The sequence below is a fragment of the Tenebrio molitor genome, chromosome X (genome assembly GCF_963966145.1).
Source record: "Tenebrio molitor chromosome X, icTenMoli1.1, whole genome shotgun sequence".
NCBI classification, from domain to species: Eukaryota; Metazoa; Arthropoda; class Insecta; order Coleoptera; family Tenebrionidae; genus Tenebrio; species Tenebrio molitor.
In genome coordinates, this window is record NC_091055.1 from 7,630,271 (window position 1) to 7,647,371 (window position 17,101).

Genomic DNA, 17,101 nt, shown 5'->3' on the forward strand with positions numbered 1-17,101 from the left:
GCAGGTCTCTAATGAGAGGGTTGAAATAGCACCTCTTAATAGCATCGATGCCACAACAAAATATGTCCACCATATCCTCAATGTTTTGATAATTGATCATCATCCGGACGACCGGCGACGAGAGTCCAGTATTTGTACGTCTTGTCGGAAGAAAGAAAGTGTTTTTCGTGCGACAAGCTGTTTTCACGAGTTCTAGTAACTGTTTTTTGTTTTAAAGTTCTCTGGAATATTTATTTGATTCCTAGACAGAAAACTTATACATTATCATATTTTCTGGTCGAAGTATGTAGTTGGTATTTTTTCTGATTGCCGAGAATGTGACGGAGCATTATCAAAAACAATTACCGTTCCTTTCGGAATGTTAGGGATTAATTTGTTGACAAACCAGTTTTCAAATAAAGCAGCAGTCATATCTTCATGACAATCAGCATTACAGTTTGCTATATTTTTTGCGGATATTAATGATCCATTTGGTACCCAATCGTTTTCTCCACATATCTCGTTTTGAATTTAAGGGGAAGAATAATTTGTATTATTTTCTAAACACATTTTAAATGTGGCATAATATTTGGCGCATAATAGAGTTCTAAAAAATTTCCTTTATTTCGGGAAAGAATATCTTCCCGATGGCCCCATAGTGGCATTCCTTGACGAGCCAAACACATTATTTACGTCTATAAGCTTGGTCAAATATTCCCTTCTTTCAAATATTTCTGTTACATATTTGCAGTATTGAAAAATTTATTAAAATATTTAACCAAATTGTTAACAATTTCTTCTCTGACACTTTGTTGTTTTGGTATTTGTGTTTTAATAGCTCGTTTTGCTTGATTATTATGAACTTATTTTATTTTAATAAATGAATTTGAAATTTCTTCCTATAAAATGTACATGTGAAATTACAAATGTATGATTGAGAAAGAAATTGAAAAGAAAAGGTTATTGATGACGTGAAATACTTAGTTCAACATATTGCTAAATACAAATCGTTTATGAAAGAAAATAATCAAAACTATTTCACAATGTGTACTAGTCAAATCAGCAAGTCGATGGCCTCAGGCGTTGAGCACTGTCAGCTACCTGGAGGTATTTTTCCGTTGCAAAATCGCTGATGAACTCTTTTATAGTTGCACATCGCTTTGGGATAACCGATATAAATTTGCACTGTCAACGTTTTGCCGGGTGTGACAATGAATCGAATTCCACGGTCTGTGATGTGATTACCCAAATATGTTACATCTGTATGAAAGAATTGACATTTTTCGGGGTTTAATTTAAAACAATGTTTTCGGCAAGTTTCAAAAACCGTTCTAGATTGTTCAAATGGTGTTTTTCAGTTTTTCAGAACAACCTGTAACTATTAGATCATCTATGTACATGAAAGCCTTTTCTGGTGATATGCTAAAAATGCAATCGTCATCGTTGAAAACTGTTTGGGCTAACAGAAAGTCTAAATGGTAATCTTTTAAAACGATATGTTCCGGAATCTACCGTGAAGACTGTGATATCACGTGACTTTTCTTCTAAGGATACTTGACGAAATCCTGACATTAAATCCAATACAGAAAACCATTTTGCTCTACCTAACTGATCCAGAATATCTTCAATCCTTGGTGAAGGGAAACGATCAGCTATTAATTTTTTATTAACGGCTCTGAAGTCAACTACTAATCTTCATTTTTTATCGCCATTTACGGATTTTTTAGGAACTAATAAGACTGAAGAGTTGAATAACTACTAACTGAACTTTCGATGATGTCATTTTCTAGCATTTTTTATACTTGGCTATTAATTTCGGTCTTTTGCACCTGTGGTATTTGTTACGTTATTGTTTAGTCTTTTACTGCAACAACAACAATTTTGAAAGAAAGATTGACCCTCTGTCGATGGTCACCGTTGTCGCCTCGAAAGCGCTGAAAGTGAGGTGTAAAAAGGCCTTGGACCTGCCCGGAAGTTGGGAGAAAAACTCGGAAGGATGTTACAATCGTTTATTTTCCTCTAATTGTACAACAGAATAAAATGTAATAAAAATTCGACACTGCCTAACCGGCCGTTGAAGGCCCGAACAAGTTACAATTTAACCTGGTCCTCTAGAGTTACTTAACATAGAATAATTCTAACGGCGAAGTGCGGGGACCCAAAAAAAGGCCTGAACGGTAAACTAAAATATTAAAACATTCTTTTACAAGAGTCGTTTCACCTATCCGGGGACACACTGTAGGATGAGATATGTACTTTTCTGGGTAGTTACGACCTGGTGGTGCGGATGGTCCGTGGTTCCGGTCGTTGTGAAGTCCAGGTCCTCCGGGTGGGTTTCGGGGACGAACGGACCAGCGGACGCCGGCGTGGGTTAAATCCGCTGAGCGTTCAGTTCGTTGAACCTTCCGTGGCAGAGGTCGCAAATCCGCAGCTGCGATTGGGCTTGGACTTCTAGGATATCTGCTCCTCCAGCCTGTTCCGACTCCACCACGTTCACACCAGCACCTGCTAAAGAGTTTCTAGAAATAAGTGAGAACAAAGTCAATTGCTTTATTGCGCCCTAACAGTTGGATATCAATCCCTAACCATTTTACCAAGGATAATTACATCCATGAAGCAATTGACGCTGTTCTCACTTAGGTATTTCTAGAAGTACGGGGTCATTAATCATTATAAATGATTGTCTCATCGCAGTAGGCGTTGGTGAGGTAGTTGAATGTACCGCAAGCTTTATAACATGAGTGCATAAGTGAGACTAGCATCGCCGATAGGTAGCGCTGCTGGGGGTAATGTAAATTTGTCTACTAGTTTATCTAACGTTGCGAAGCTAGTGGCACATCCCAAATTTGTGTGGGTTTTCAACGCCAACTGCGATGGGACAATCATTTATAATGACCCTGTACTATACACACTTAATACCTCCTACACTCCCCCTTTGTACTCGAACACCGGACAAAAGGTCGTGAAAACTTCCTCGAATTGCGGCTGGTTCCCCCCAGGGCCGGCGGAAGAAAAATATATAGGCCGGGCAAATATCTATTTTGCCCCCCCCCCCCCCCCTCTCTTACCGACACTAGAGAATGAGGTAAAAAAAAGTTCAAATAAACAAAAAGTGCAATTTTATTTGTACAAAATTTAAATACTGACTGTACATAATTATATACATACATATATTATAATTATTATTTATCTACATTGGAAAAAATAACTTTGCGAGCCTTCGTTTCCGCAAAATCTTTAATAATAGATTCACAATCAATTTTTGTTAACATATCATATTCAATGGATATCATCGCTAGTCCAACCAGGCGATTTTGCGACATTGATGATCGTAAATAGTTTTTAATTAATTTTTTAATTTCGAAAACTTCTTTCCCCTGATGCAACAGTTATTGGTAGTGTCAAAAAAATTCGCGACGCTACAACTGTATTAGAAAAATCTATTTTTGCAAATAAAGTTTAAGACATTTTCTGGTGAATTTTCAGCAGGAATCAGGGATGATAATACGGTTAATTCCTGGTGGAGTTGTAGTCCATCAACATCGGTGGCCGCATGGCTGTCGGAGAAAGTACTCCGAGGTCGCGGTCCCGATGCTAGTGAGTTCGAATCCCACCGAAGGGGGAGGATTTTTTCCAAGGAAAGAACCTCCGCCGGGCCATGGATGTGTGTGTATGTCTCCTCGGGGCTGACGGTAGGGTGGTGGAAGGAAGAATCAACACTCTTTCGACCACCACCGCGAGGTCAGCACGGGTTCGAGTCCCGTCGGGAAGGGCGCCCATGGGTGTATAAATGTTGTTGTGTATGTCTGTGAATGTGAGGTGGAATGGGCGTGGGTGGTCGGGGAAAGTGCCCCCAGCCCCGTCGCACCACCTGAAGCAAGGATAGGCATAGGATATAAGTAATAGGAATTGATAAACGGCCGACCGAAAGGTACCGTAAAAGCCGTATGGCAAAAAACGGGAATGGCATATATAAAAAAAAAAAAACATCGCGATGATTACCATCCGTTAGCGACAATTGGAAATATTGGCATTTTTTAAATAAGTTTTTACTATTTATTTCACCGTTAATGTTGTACCGGAAATGAAAAATATTATGGTTTCGAAGTTGCTCGAATCGTTCATCCAATGAATTGATGGATTTATCCAAAATAAAAAAGAAATTTATCTTAAATTCCTGATTTGATTCAACTACAAGATGATCTTCACTTTCATAATTGAACTGACGTTTAACTCGTCGTGGGCGAATTCTTGTGGATTGCTGAAACTCTGATTCTACTTCTAAAGTATCAGCTAAATCTTTTGCATCTACCAAAATTTCTTCAAATCCTTTGTCTGATCGGAACTCAATAAAATAATTTTTCACTTGTGAAATCAAGTCTGTTGCTGTTTGCATGTCGACAGCTTTATCCGGTAGACTCTTACTTACTCAATTAATTCTGTACAATATCTGGTACCAAGTAATAAAATAAATTTGAAACTCTTAATTTTTTTCGCTAAATTTGTAGTGGTGTTTTTTCCAAAAACATCAATTTTAATGTCATTAGAAGCTTACTCTCCCAACGGGTTTGACTCAAAGGCTTCAAAGTCAAATTCGAATTCTGATTTTCTACGTCAATTGTTTTACCTAAACGTAAACGTTGGTGCAGTTCAGTCCATAATTGGAAGGCTCTCATATGATTCACTGATTTCTCATGTTCAGATAAAAGTTCAGACATGTGTTTACAGTCTGAAAATCCCGTACTTGAAGATAAAGAAATTCGAACAGTACTAAAGAGGCGACAGCAAAAACAAAAAATCGAATCTTTTGTTCTTGAATAAATTAGCCAAACACGTAAAATATCTTCCCCGTTGCATAGTCGTCTCCTGTATAGGCCAATTTTCTGGATCATGTGACAATACCAATTCACAATTGTTTGAGTTTGGATCCTATAAACAGTTTGATTATTGCATTTAACAACATTTTATTTAAGAAAATTACCTCTTCTATAACTTGTGGCAATTCTTTATCTGTTACATTAACATCTTTTTCTGATTTCGATCTGAACAAGTCAACATCCTTTTGCTCTTCTTCTTTTTGATCTTGACTCTCAAGACGTTCTAATTGAACTTAGTTTGATGGCTGTGGTTGGGACTGCGAAAGTGAGTAGTTATGATGAGGGGATTCTGGGACACTTCGATGGCCATGTCCATCCGCTAGCTAGCTAGCTAGCGCTCTTAATTCCTTCTGTATGTCTCTTTCCTTCTTCGTCAGATCATTTTCTATGTATACAGTAGCCGCTCGATTTAGTAAGCTATTAAAAACATACTGTGTTCATTAGATCGAATTTGTTCACAAAATAGAAAGTACATAGAAATACATTTTTTACTTAAAAAAAAATACAAATTAATGTAATTTACACTTATTACATAGGTGTAAAATAACCTTTTATCGTCTTTTGATGTTTATTTCCTTGGAGTAACATTCTTGTGGCCATTTCTCGTATTTGAATTAATGGTAAAATATTCTGGTAGCTGATCGAATTTATTTCTGCCCACAAAATTACATTATTGACAGAATTGATAGCTTCTGCAGTACTAATTTTAACATTTTGTTCTTCCTCTTCATCTGCTTCCATTTCATTATCAGTTCCTGATACATATCCACATCCGCCTTATTCCAGTTAACGATATCTTCTGTCGAATGAGTGGGATTTGGATTTATTACTTCTAGCAGCTCAATAGTCTCCTGCGTTATGTTCCTTTCAATGCTGTTTTTCAACGTTTGTTGTAGAATATTTAATGGCATATCTTCTTGTGAATCTGAATTATCATCAGGAACACTTAAAATATGTTTCCAACATTTTGCAATCGTTTCTTTTTCAACCTTATTCCATGCAGTAGACAACAATGTCACAGCTTCCTTTAGATTAAAAGCTTTAATGGCTTCAGAAAGTGTGTTTTGCTGTTCAAAAGAGACCAGGTATGACAGCAGACTGTTTCTGTAGAATAGCTTAGTCAATTTTATAACATTTTGATCCATTGGTTGGATCAAAGCCGTAACGTTGGGTGGCATGTATTCAACAAAGATTTTTCCATCATCTGAAATTAAATTGGGTGATGGTGGATGGCTAGGGGCGTTGTCTAATAACAACATAGCTTTTTGCTCCAATTTCTTTTTTCTTAAAAATTTCCTTACTTCTGGAACAAACGAATAATGAAACCAATTTTCAAATATTGAAGAAGTCATCCAAGCATTTTTGGAATTTCTATATTCAACTGGCAAGGAAACATTTTTGAAGCATCTTGGATTTTTAGCTCTACCTATAATAAGTGGCTTAATTTTATGTTCGCCTGTGGCATTTGTACACGCAAGAAAGGTAATTCGGGCTTTGTCTGCTTTCCTTCCAGGAGCACTTTTCTCATTAGACATTACTAAGGTTTTATCTGGTAGCAATTTCCAAAATAACCTGCTTTCATCTGCATTGTATATTTGATCATTAGTCAATTTAAACTCTTTAATTTTTTCTTGAAGCTGAGTTTTAAATGGATGCACATCTTGATGGGCAGCGGATAATTTTTCGCCCGATGTCTTTAAGAATCTGACTCCAAAACGCCTTTTAAATTTTGTGAGCATCACTGGCAGTAAAATTAAAATTTTCTTGAAATTTCTCGTTAAGTATCTTGGCCTTTTCCTTCACCATAGCACTCGAAACCGGCACATGGTTTAATCTTTGCAGGCAAAACCATTTGAACAACCGTCGCTCCATTTTTGGCATTTTACTGGGTTTTAAATTCTTTTTCTTGAGTACACCACAACTTTGAGTCACCGCTTTAACAATTTTTTGCTTTCTGTTTCGTATAGCACACACTGTTGATTTAGCAATTCCATATTTTTTCGATACGTTTGTAACAGTTTCTCCGTTATCCAAACTTTTTATAATTTCACTTTTTTCCAATAATGACAACACTTTGCGTTTCATTTTAAAATTTTATGACCGTACGTGGTAGGAGTTAAAGATGAACTAAATGGAAACGTCTGAGAACCTTAGAAATAATATTACAGAAAATACATACGTATAATTCTTTGAAACATAATAGAAAAAATTTTACTTAAAAGTGATAAAGCACAATTTAGTAACAAAACACCAAAGAATAGACTTGCCAAGAAGCCCAGTATCGGTGTTAATGTTTATTGTTTCTTCGAAACCTACGGTTCACTAAATCGAAAGTGTCTTTGTTCATTATTTGGAACCCGCAATGTAAATATTTTGGTGTTCACTAAATTGGAAGGTTCATTAAATTGGATGTCCACATGATCGAGCGGCTACTGTACTCTCTTTCCTTTTTTTTTCTCTTAGTTTCCTCTTATTTTCCATAACTTTCCTCTTTTCCCCCCAGCTCTCTTTCTTCCCGTTCTCACATTCCTCTTCGTCGAGTCCCGTTACGACAATATTCTTTTTTCTCACTCTTTTTTCCTCTTTTAGTTCCATCTTTTCTCTTTCCCATTTTTCTTCCTTTTCACGCATCATAATTTTCAATTGTTCCAATTCCCGGCTCATCTTCCGATTCTCTTCCTTTATGTCCCCTACATCCCCCATAATTTTTTTCAACATCTCTTTCATTTCCTCACCCATTGCCTTTTTAACCGGTGATCTTTCCAATTTTTTACTTTTTCGAAAGGGGTTAATCCTCTCTTCTGATTCTCGTCCTTCTTCTCTTTTCCTTTTATAATCTTCGTCTCTCTCGCTCTCACTATCACTTTTTTTCATTCTACCTCTTTTTCACCTGCCGCTTATCTTATCGCGCGCCGTAAAACAGGTCCGCTCGCTTCGACTGCTCGAATCGAATCTTCGTCATTATACAATAGTTTAGCACTATTTCCAAATTTATTTAATATGTAGTTGTAATGAAAATCGTACAAGATTGTTTTTGAAATGTCTAAAATAGACATTCCAACATAAATGGGTTTATTAAAATTTACTTTTAATTTTCTAAGCAGCTATGAAAGTTTAGTTGAGAAATATGGTAATCAGCACCAAATCTACCGCCCCATCTAGTCACCAGTTTAACAATCCTATATTTCCTTACATTTTAAATCATTTTTCCAAACGAAGCATTGATTAATAATTTGAAAAAATGTTTCCCAAATTATGCACACATGATTTTCGCAATTCTATATTTACATCAATAATTTTTTTTAGCCAAGGTGATTGTTTAAATTTTAAGCATCTATGTATTTTTTTAAGTTTTAAACCTAAATTAAGAGCTTGCTGAAGATTTCTATAGTGAATGATATATTTCTTTTTATCATATAATGTCGTTAACAATTTTGGATTATTTGAATCGGAAACAGGTGGAACTAAATGTTGAGGACATCATGGTAAATCTTTATGAGTGTTAAACAGTTCTTTAGGATAAGAAAGTTCTACCTCAAAAATGTATCCGTAATCACTATCTTCAGGAAGATTTAAAACATTCTCATGATAAATATCTATATCTTCAATCCAATGAAAGTCTGCAAAAGGTAGAGGATAACGCATCGCTGTACCATACAGATTATTAACATCAAAATACAGGAGATAACTAACGGGTTCATTAGGATTGAAATCTTTTCCCATGTATTTGTTATTAGCTTTTGCATAGCGATTGGAGCATTGTGAAACACCACCTCTTATGCCTTTTTCTATAAACATAATCATGTCCACATCAGTTAATAATTCTAATTCTACCTCAGTCATTTTTAACATACCTTCAAATGCAAAACCTGGTGCAGTGTAGTAGTGGAGACAATCTAATTGATATGTTTCTAAACATTGCATCCTAAAGTTTTCAAATATGTCTGCAAGAAGTAAAACATCAGTTTTCAAGTACAATTCAGCATATTCTTGTATCGTTTTGATATCAAATTGCTTCCATACATTAACAGCATGATTGTAGTCTTCACAAGAAATGTGAGTGTTGTTAATTTTACTATAAAATTTTTCTTGAGGTGGTAAGTGAGTATCATTTAATTTTTCCCAAGAGTCGAGATATTCATAGGGAAAGACACCTTTTTGTACAACTAAATTAAATTCACTATCATTGGGGTAATATTTTCTCATTTCTGGTAATAACTTTTTGGTTATCAGTCAAAATCTAAGACAATGTATAAAGACTACTGCACATAAATCGGTAAGAGTCCAAAAATCTAAAGTTTATGTTGGTATTTTGCACATATTTTGTAAAGGAAATATATTTTTCCTTATTTAGAGGTAGCAAATTTATATTTCCATCAATTTCAGTGGCAAGTGCTTTAATTATAAAATGACTGTCATAACTCATAACCAGACAAGTTGTGAAATAGTACTGGTACAGTATATGAATCTTTATAATTAATATTACAAGAATTGTGTGCTGCACCCCTAAAATTTCCGGTAAGATGACAATGGTCTTTTACTTTTACATCAGAATTAACAAATGGTTTACTACAGATGTGACATTTTAATGAATGTAAAAAGTTATTTTGTTCATTAGAGGATAAAGGTTTTAATGAGATAATATTAGAAAAAATTGAATTTAATTGTTTTGCAATTTTTGCAAGTTCTCGAACAAACCATGCAATACAATCTTTACCTGTGAAGGTATTAAATTTTGAAATGGAATTGTCGTAAGAACAATGAAGATAATATGCTATGCAAAACGGTTTATGTATTTGATATATTTCAGTTTTACTTATATTTTTATTATCATTATAATTCAGAAGAATACTTTCAATATCAACATAAATGGCAAAAGGTACCTGTATTTTATTTTTAAAATTTCATGATTTTATTGTTTTCGTTAGGAAGAATCATTTTTGTTTCATTTAAAACTTTACAATCATCTAAATGCTTTTTCAATACACCTTCATTCAAAAAGCGATTTAAACATCTTTCACAGAACCATTTCTTCTTTTTAACATTACCCACTTGCTTACTAATTAAACGTGATAAATTATTTATATATGTGAAATGGAATATAGTCTTTTGTTTCTCATATATTAGCGCATCATCATCATCATCCCCGCTCGTAAAATCCATATGATCTCTGTGAGTATTTTTGCTAACTCCATCAGTTAAATCTTTTGCAAACATAAGTAAATTTATACGTGGTGCATCCGTTTTGAATTTTGCAGGTTTGAACAACGGTTCACAAATAATTTTTTTTATTGTAGTAATAGGACTGTTGAAATCGTGCATACATATCATAGGCCAAAGCATATTGGTTATGTCTATAATCTAGATTTAAATTTTCATATGGATAAGATTGAGAATTTAAATATAGTTTCATATTTTTTAAATTAGAATGATCAAACTTGGATGCATCTTTTTTCAGATTGTTTTTTCGATCAGTTTGAAAACCTATTAGGTATAACGAATCGTGGTCTGTCCAAGGACGTTGATGATTTTAATACCCATGTAAACGAATGACTTTCTTGTAAAAGAGGATAAGTATATAATTCCCAATTGATAGGGGATTATTTTTCTCAATTATATTAAACAATTTTAATTTTTCTTCATCGGAAACGGTGAAGTATGGAACTTGCCATACAATTTTTGTAATTCTTATATATGCTTTTTCTAATCCTGTTGCTTCGAGAGTAGCATTTAAATCAGTACTTGAACGAAGCAGTATGAGTTCTTGACGTAAATTCAACACAACCTTTTTGTAATCTTCAGCAAAGCCTAATATATTCGAAAGTGGCCAACATACATCAAAAGCACCTGCTTGTCCATCAAAATTTGTATAAGTATCTTCAAGGGGACTCCAGCCGGCATTTATTAATGCTGTACTCTCATTTGGTGTATGTGATAAATATCCTTTCATTGTTGTTGTAATACCTGGATTTTTTATACGATCTACGATAACACCTCCCAATTCCAAACGAATCTCATCGAAAAGATGAGCAATGAAATTATTAATTGGTAGAACTTTAGTTGAAACGGCTGACTGATCATGTTTCAATATCCTTCCTTGTATGTGTAATTGACTTAATCCTGGAGCAGTTAGTAATTCTTGTTGTTGAATAACAATTCGACACTCATCGTTGTATTTTAATTCACCTGGTATATATGATTGATATAAATGATACTCAACATTCGTGATTGCAGTATCGAACATCACTTTTTCATTCACATTCAACAAACTGATGGATGCCATTATTTCTCTTATTTAGATTGTAAATCGATCGATTTCAAAAATAAAATATTCTGTGATGTTAATTTGATCAATTTTCTTTCGTTAATATTCTTTTTTCTGGAAGGAAACGTTCTTATATCTTGTGAAAAGTACTGATAAGGTGTGTTGAATCTAATAACCATCACTACACTTTACACTTTTCTCAAATGCAATGTTACCGTGACAACTTCTTTTCGAAAATTAACTGGAAAACCGTTCTGAACGGTTATTTTAAGAGAGATGTTATGTATTATGTGTGTATTTATTGGTAAATATATAACATTTCAAGGACTATCTTATAACCAGGTAGAGGGGTTGGATAGAAAGAATGAATGATGTGAACGGGCTCACCATTTCTATGAATTAGTTGCAATATTACATTCAATTCTAATCATATTTACGCGCAACAAGAAAATCTGACATATGTAATTTGTTACATATCAATTTTCGAGGTTCAAAACCCAATAGTGCCCTATAGAATTGGGTTTTGGGAAATCTATAGTTTTATTACATTTAATTTCACGTTTTAAAGTATTAAAATTTGCTTGCAAATGTAAAAATATTTTCTTCTTCTCTTCTTTAGATGTTAAAAAGTAGCTAATGAGCTTGATTTTGATGATACATATTGTTCATTGTACCATTACTCCTTCGGCAACTTCCTGATTTGGAATGAATGAATTGTGACAAGAGTTATTTAATTTAACTTCTCTTGTGACTTTTGACCATCCTGGAATTACAAAAGAATTTTCTTTTAGCTCACTTTGAGTTGATACTCCGTATATTTCATGTTCTGCTCTAATTGTCAATGATCAGCCATCATAATTTGACACATTTGTAATACGTTAGAATGTCTTTACCTAAAATTTCATCTGCCGGTATAGGAAAATCGTTATCTACTATGTACTATTATACCAGAAATTCTTGTTTTACACATTTTTCATAATTGTTTAGTAAAATGTTTGAAGTAATTGCTAACTCAGACTCTATAAGTCTATATCTACGATTCGCGTAGCTTCTGTTGTTATTATACGTGTTACTTGATCTGGCATTGTTGTGATCATGACCTGTGTTGATTACGCCAGTTTCGATTATTTGTTCGTCTGTTATAATTATTTCCTTGATTCGAATTACCTCTACGATACGAACAATTTTGTCTGTTATTGTTGTTACCGTTGTTATTGTAATTTTTTCTCGAATTTGTAAAGAGAACATTTGAGGAATTTGAAGTCAGAATCGACTGTTATAAATTTTGTTACCGCATCATGCAAATTAGGAAAATTACCTGCTTCCATTATTAATTTTGTTTTTTCTGACCTTGCGTTTGAAGCCGTTGTTCTTATCGCTCTATTTTTAACAAAAGTTTCAGCTGTATCAGCTCTAACCCCTTCAGACAAATAAGCAGATTGTAAACTAGCAGCTAGTTCATTTATTTGGTTTGTGAAGGATACCGCGTCTTTTTCCCGTTTTGTGTTAGAGTTAACAATTTTGCTTCAATTGTATGAGATGTTTCTCCGCTGCATTTTTGTTTCAGGATTTGAATGATTTCGTCTAAACTTTGGATTTCATCTGTTACTGCCAGCCTAGCCTTCACCTATTAATCTGGTTTTTACAAAATTAACTGCATTTTCTTCCTGTCCTTCACAATTTTCTTTCAAAAGTGTTATTGCATCAATGAAATAAATAAGTCCCGATACGTCAACGTTAAATAATTTGGGCACGAGGTTAGCGGCTAAATTTAAAAATTCAGATGTGGTTAAAGGCATCTTGATGTTTGTCTGGGTATCACTTTCTGAGTCACTGTCTGTTGTTTGCAAAATATTTATATCTATAGAGACGATAGATGAATTAGGTGCCACATATTTAATTTCTAAATTAGTAAATGCTAAAATTGTACGATCTCTTAATTTGTCAAAATGTTTATTGACCCACTCTTTATGGTCTGGAGTTAGCCTTGTCCAATAAGTATTTGCAGCATTAACGAATTTATTAAAATATTTGACTAAATTGTTGACAATTTCTTCTCTCACACTTTGTTGCTTGGGTATTTGTGACTTAATGGCTCGTTTTGTTTGATTATTGTGAGCTTCTTTTATTTTGATAAATGAGTTTGAAATTTCTTCCCATAAAATTGATGTAATAGACATATGAAGTTGCAACTTTGTGATTGAGAAAGAAAAAGTTGATGATGACTATACATAACAATGAAATGATGAGTTCAATTTATTGCTACACACAAACTGTTTATGAAGGGAGTTTATTGAACCTGTGTCGCAATATCAGCAACTTAGCAAGTTTTTGGCCTCATTCGGACGATGAACTAATATAAATTTTGCACTACCAACAAATTACATATACAGCATTACCTATAGTTCACTGGAGAAACTGACTTGTGGCTCTTGAAAAATGAGGTTGGAATTTGAAATTTACCACTCCATTTTCGGCGAGGTCGTCGGTGGAGTTGGAGCTGGAGATCCTGACTCACCCGGTGCATGTTACTTGTCACTTGTCACGGTCGCCATGTAATAGATGGTTCTTGTCTTCTTGGTTGAGGCTCTTCTTAAGGATATGCAATAATGGATCGTGGACGGTTCTTTTTGCACTTACGTTTATTAATGTGATACACTACATATCTGCGGGAGTTGGACCGGAGGTCCCAGCCGAACTGTCACTTATTAACTGGGTGTTGATGACTTGAGTTTTACGTCTAAGTGTATTTTACAATATGGGTTACCACTTATATAGGTGCCAAACACCTAATATAATATTCCACATAAAATTGCACCACTACGTACGACATACATAATATTGCAGACGTACATAGTATTGCACCACTACAGTATCTCTAAATTGACTAGCAGCTCCATTGCCTCATGGTCACCTTTAATTTTAGCAAATTCCTGTGACCGTGGAACTAGCTCAGTTGCTTACATGTAAGCTTCAGGAATTTTTCCATCGTGGTTGCTTAAACTTTCCGTTTCTTCTTCAGATTCAATCCATATTTCAGTTTCACTGCATGTTGTTGGTATTTCGTGAAGTAAATCTTCAGATTCCACTAATAAATCTTTATCTACATCAAAGAAATCCTCAATGTAATTTTTATCAATACCAAATTTCATAATATACTTGCTGATCTCAACAGTGTACGTGTGCACAGTCACTCCCACAAATGTGGAACGAGTAGCTGCATAGCTCGTTTATTCTTCTCTTTTGAGAAGTGGCTGTCTGTGTACACTTGTTTCGCTATTTACAAGTTCCAGAATTTTAATTTTAATTTGTAAGAGTTGCACAATTTTTTTGAAATTTCATTTTTTCTATAACTTTCGAAACCTCTGATTTTTAGAGCATTATTCGCGTATTTGGCTTAGGCCTTCTGGTTACTGTCCTTCGTAATGTACCACCAAAATCATTCCAGTTTGTAACTAATAAGCGTTGTGAGAATGAATAAATCGCTAGTCAAAAACTTCAACATGTTTTCTAGAAGAAGAAAAACACATGGTTTATAGTTATTTAGTACTTAGATTGTACAATTTTCCAGAGGGAAGATGAAAGATCAACAGCATTGGCTGAAGAGTGAGACTAATACATTGACATCCAAATAATCGACCACATTATAATGCGGTCTTTTTCTTTTAATAATACAGTCAAACTTCGATAACTCGAACTGTCATCTGCCACTAAAAATAGTTCGAGATATCAAGAATTCGAGTTATCGAACTGACATAAAAAAAAAATATTTATATTTTATTTATATAGAAATATTTTCTCTTAAACGACCCGCAAGTTCTAAAACCTTTTCCTTAATTAATGCTCTCGATACAAGTATGTTTTGACTTCTTGTAGCTTTGAACCAGTCAACAACGGCTCTATCCACGTTTTTAAATGTTCCTTTTTTCAGTCTTTTACAATTTTGGCTAACAGTACCCTCTTCGATTGCCTTAATAACTTTTTCTTTGTTCTTTAAAATCGTTGAAACCGTACTCTTTGGTACACCGTACTTTATTGCAATGTCCTTTTTCTTAAAACCACTGTCCACGTCTTTAATTAAATTGAATTTGTCCTGAATTGACAATGTTTTTATTACTCGCTTAGGAGGCATATCTTGCTGAATTGAAACACTAACCACACTAAACCAAGATTATTTAAATAATCTGTATGTATGTATTAGCACAGTTTTACTTGATATACACTTTTGACTTTTACTGATGTAAAATCAAATGCAAACTGCTCGTTCTTTGATACCTTTGTTTTGTCTTGGTGGCGCGAACCTAAACTGTAAAAAATTCTGCGAAATAAGACACAAATTTCCAGGAAAAATTCGACTTATCGAGTAAGAAGTACGTCTTATGCTGTCGAGTTATCGAGAAATTCGAGTAATCGAAGTTCGAGTTATCGAGTTAAAATTACGTATAAAATACTGTCTTTCCGCTATTGCCAACAATTTTGTTCGAGTTATCGAAACATTCGAATTACCGAAGGTTCGAGTTATGGAAGTTCGACTGTATACATATTATTAATTTCTAAATATTTAATCTTTTTTTTTCTATTGCCGTTTTGATGTCGGTGTTTCGAGCAGCAAATGGACATTTGATTGCAACAATTGAATCCAAATCGACCTGTGGTGATGCTCCAAATTTTTTTTCTCATTGTCTACAAATAAACCCCACGACCTAACATTTAGACCTGTTATTTCTTCAAATGTTTGTTTTGTTTTTTCTTCATTGTCAATACCCCATTGCAGTGATTCAGTCAATTTTATAAATTTTCATTTTCCGACGTGACATAAAATATCTTTTATCGTATTTGCAGTGTCCATGGTAAGTTTCATATTTATTATCCTTCCAAAATTACTAGCGGTTAACCTATTATTTCTTTGCCGCCCCACTCGTCATTATTGCATTGCCCCGTTGTTAAAATTGGAATTGATGCAACATCATCAGTCATCATACAAAGTCAACTCATTTAAAAAAAAATGTTTTATTTTCTGATATTAATAAATTTCTTTATTAACTTCCGGGTTACATTTCTCTCGTCGAGAGCTATTTACACTTTCTTACAAACCAAAATTTACACCTACAACAAACTTATCCTAACTTATGAACTAACCTACACTGCACCTCACGGTGGTCCTGTCGCTCAAGTCTCTCCACTGGCACCCCTCGTCCTCGTCTTCGACTGTCGCACTACCTGCCGAGCTGGGTTCTGCACCCTGCCTACCGGCTCTCACTATCACCGTAGCTCCGTAGCCGCGATCCGCGAAGGACCCAGCCGGACTACTCCGGGAGAACTTCCGGTTCCGACCTTCGCCTCCGTCGTCCTGTTACAAAAAGAAACCAAAACACCAGAGATGAAGCAAGATAAGGAGGACACAAAAAGTTGTCCGTCCCCAAAACGGCCCGTTTCCTGACGAGGTCACATTATCATCGGGACGACAACCCATGATAAAGAAATGGAAAACCAAAATGAAATTACTGTATTCCTCCATATCCCGCTGGGAGACCGGAGACGAAGATCCTTCCTTCGGGGTGTGGGGTTGTGGAGGCGCTTCCTCGTTGAGTGGTGACGCCGTCCCAGCGATCCGGGGAAGGAGCAATCCGCCATCCCGACGTCGGTCACACCCAACCTGGACCTTTTCTGTGAGGGGCCCCCTAATCCGCCTCAGCGCCAGGCGTCGGTCCACCCTGGACACACGACCACTGTCTCTTTCTCTTTTTCTTCCACGACAGTCGTGCTCTCAAAAAAAAAACCTCTCTCCGGAAGGCGCGAGTGTCTTCCGCCTCCGCGAGATGGTGATGGCGGGAAAGTTTTGAAACGTAACAGTACCCACTGGCATATCCATCATTTCGTCGTCACCCAATCCACTAAAACAGGCACCGTAATTAGAATCTGTACCCAGTTTCTGAATTTTTCTTTTTTTATTAACTGCCTTTTGAGTTTGTCTATTTTT

General features: G+C 35.2%; 2 long non-coding RNA genes across 2 annotated transcripts in view; one reads left to right on the forward strand and one right to left on the reverse strand.

Moving 5' to 3' along the window:
• Positions 1 to 17,101, forward strand: part of LOC138139998 (uncharacterized) — a 28,363-nt gene that overhangs the window by 4,108 nt on the left and 7,154 nt on the right. The gene's annotated exons all lie outside the window — the stretch shown is intronic.
• On the reverse strand, positions 1,975 to 14,442 carry LOC138140031 (uncharacterized). The gene is made up of 3 exons (XR_011162427.1): positions 13,521 to 14,442; positions 4,961 to 5,273; positions 1,975 to 4,908 (listed from the first exon to the last, which is right to left on the reverse strand). It is a non-coding gene; the product is annotated as an uncharacterized lncRNA (long non-coding RNA).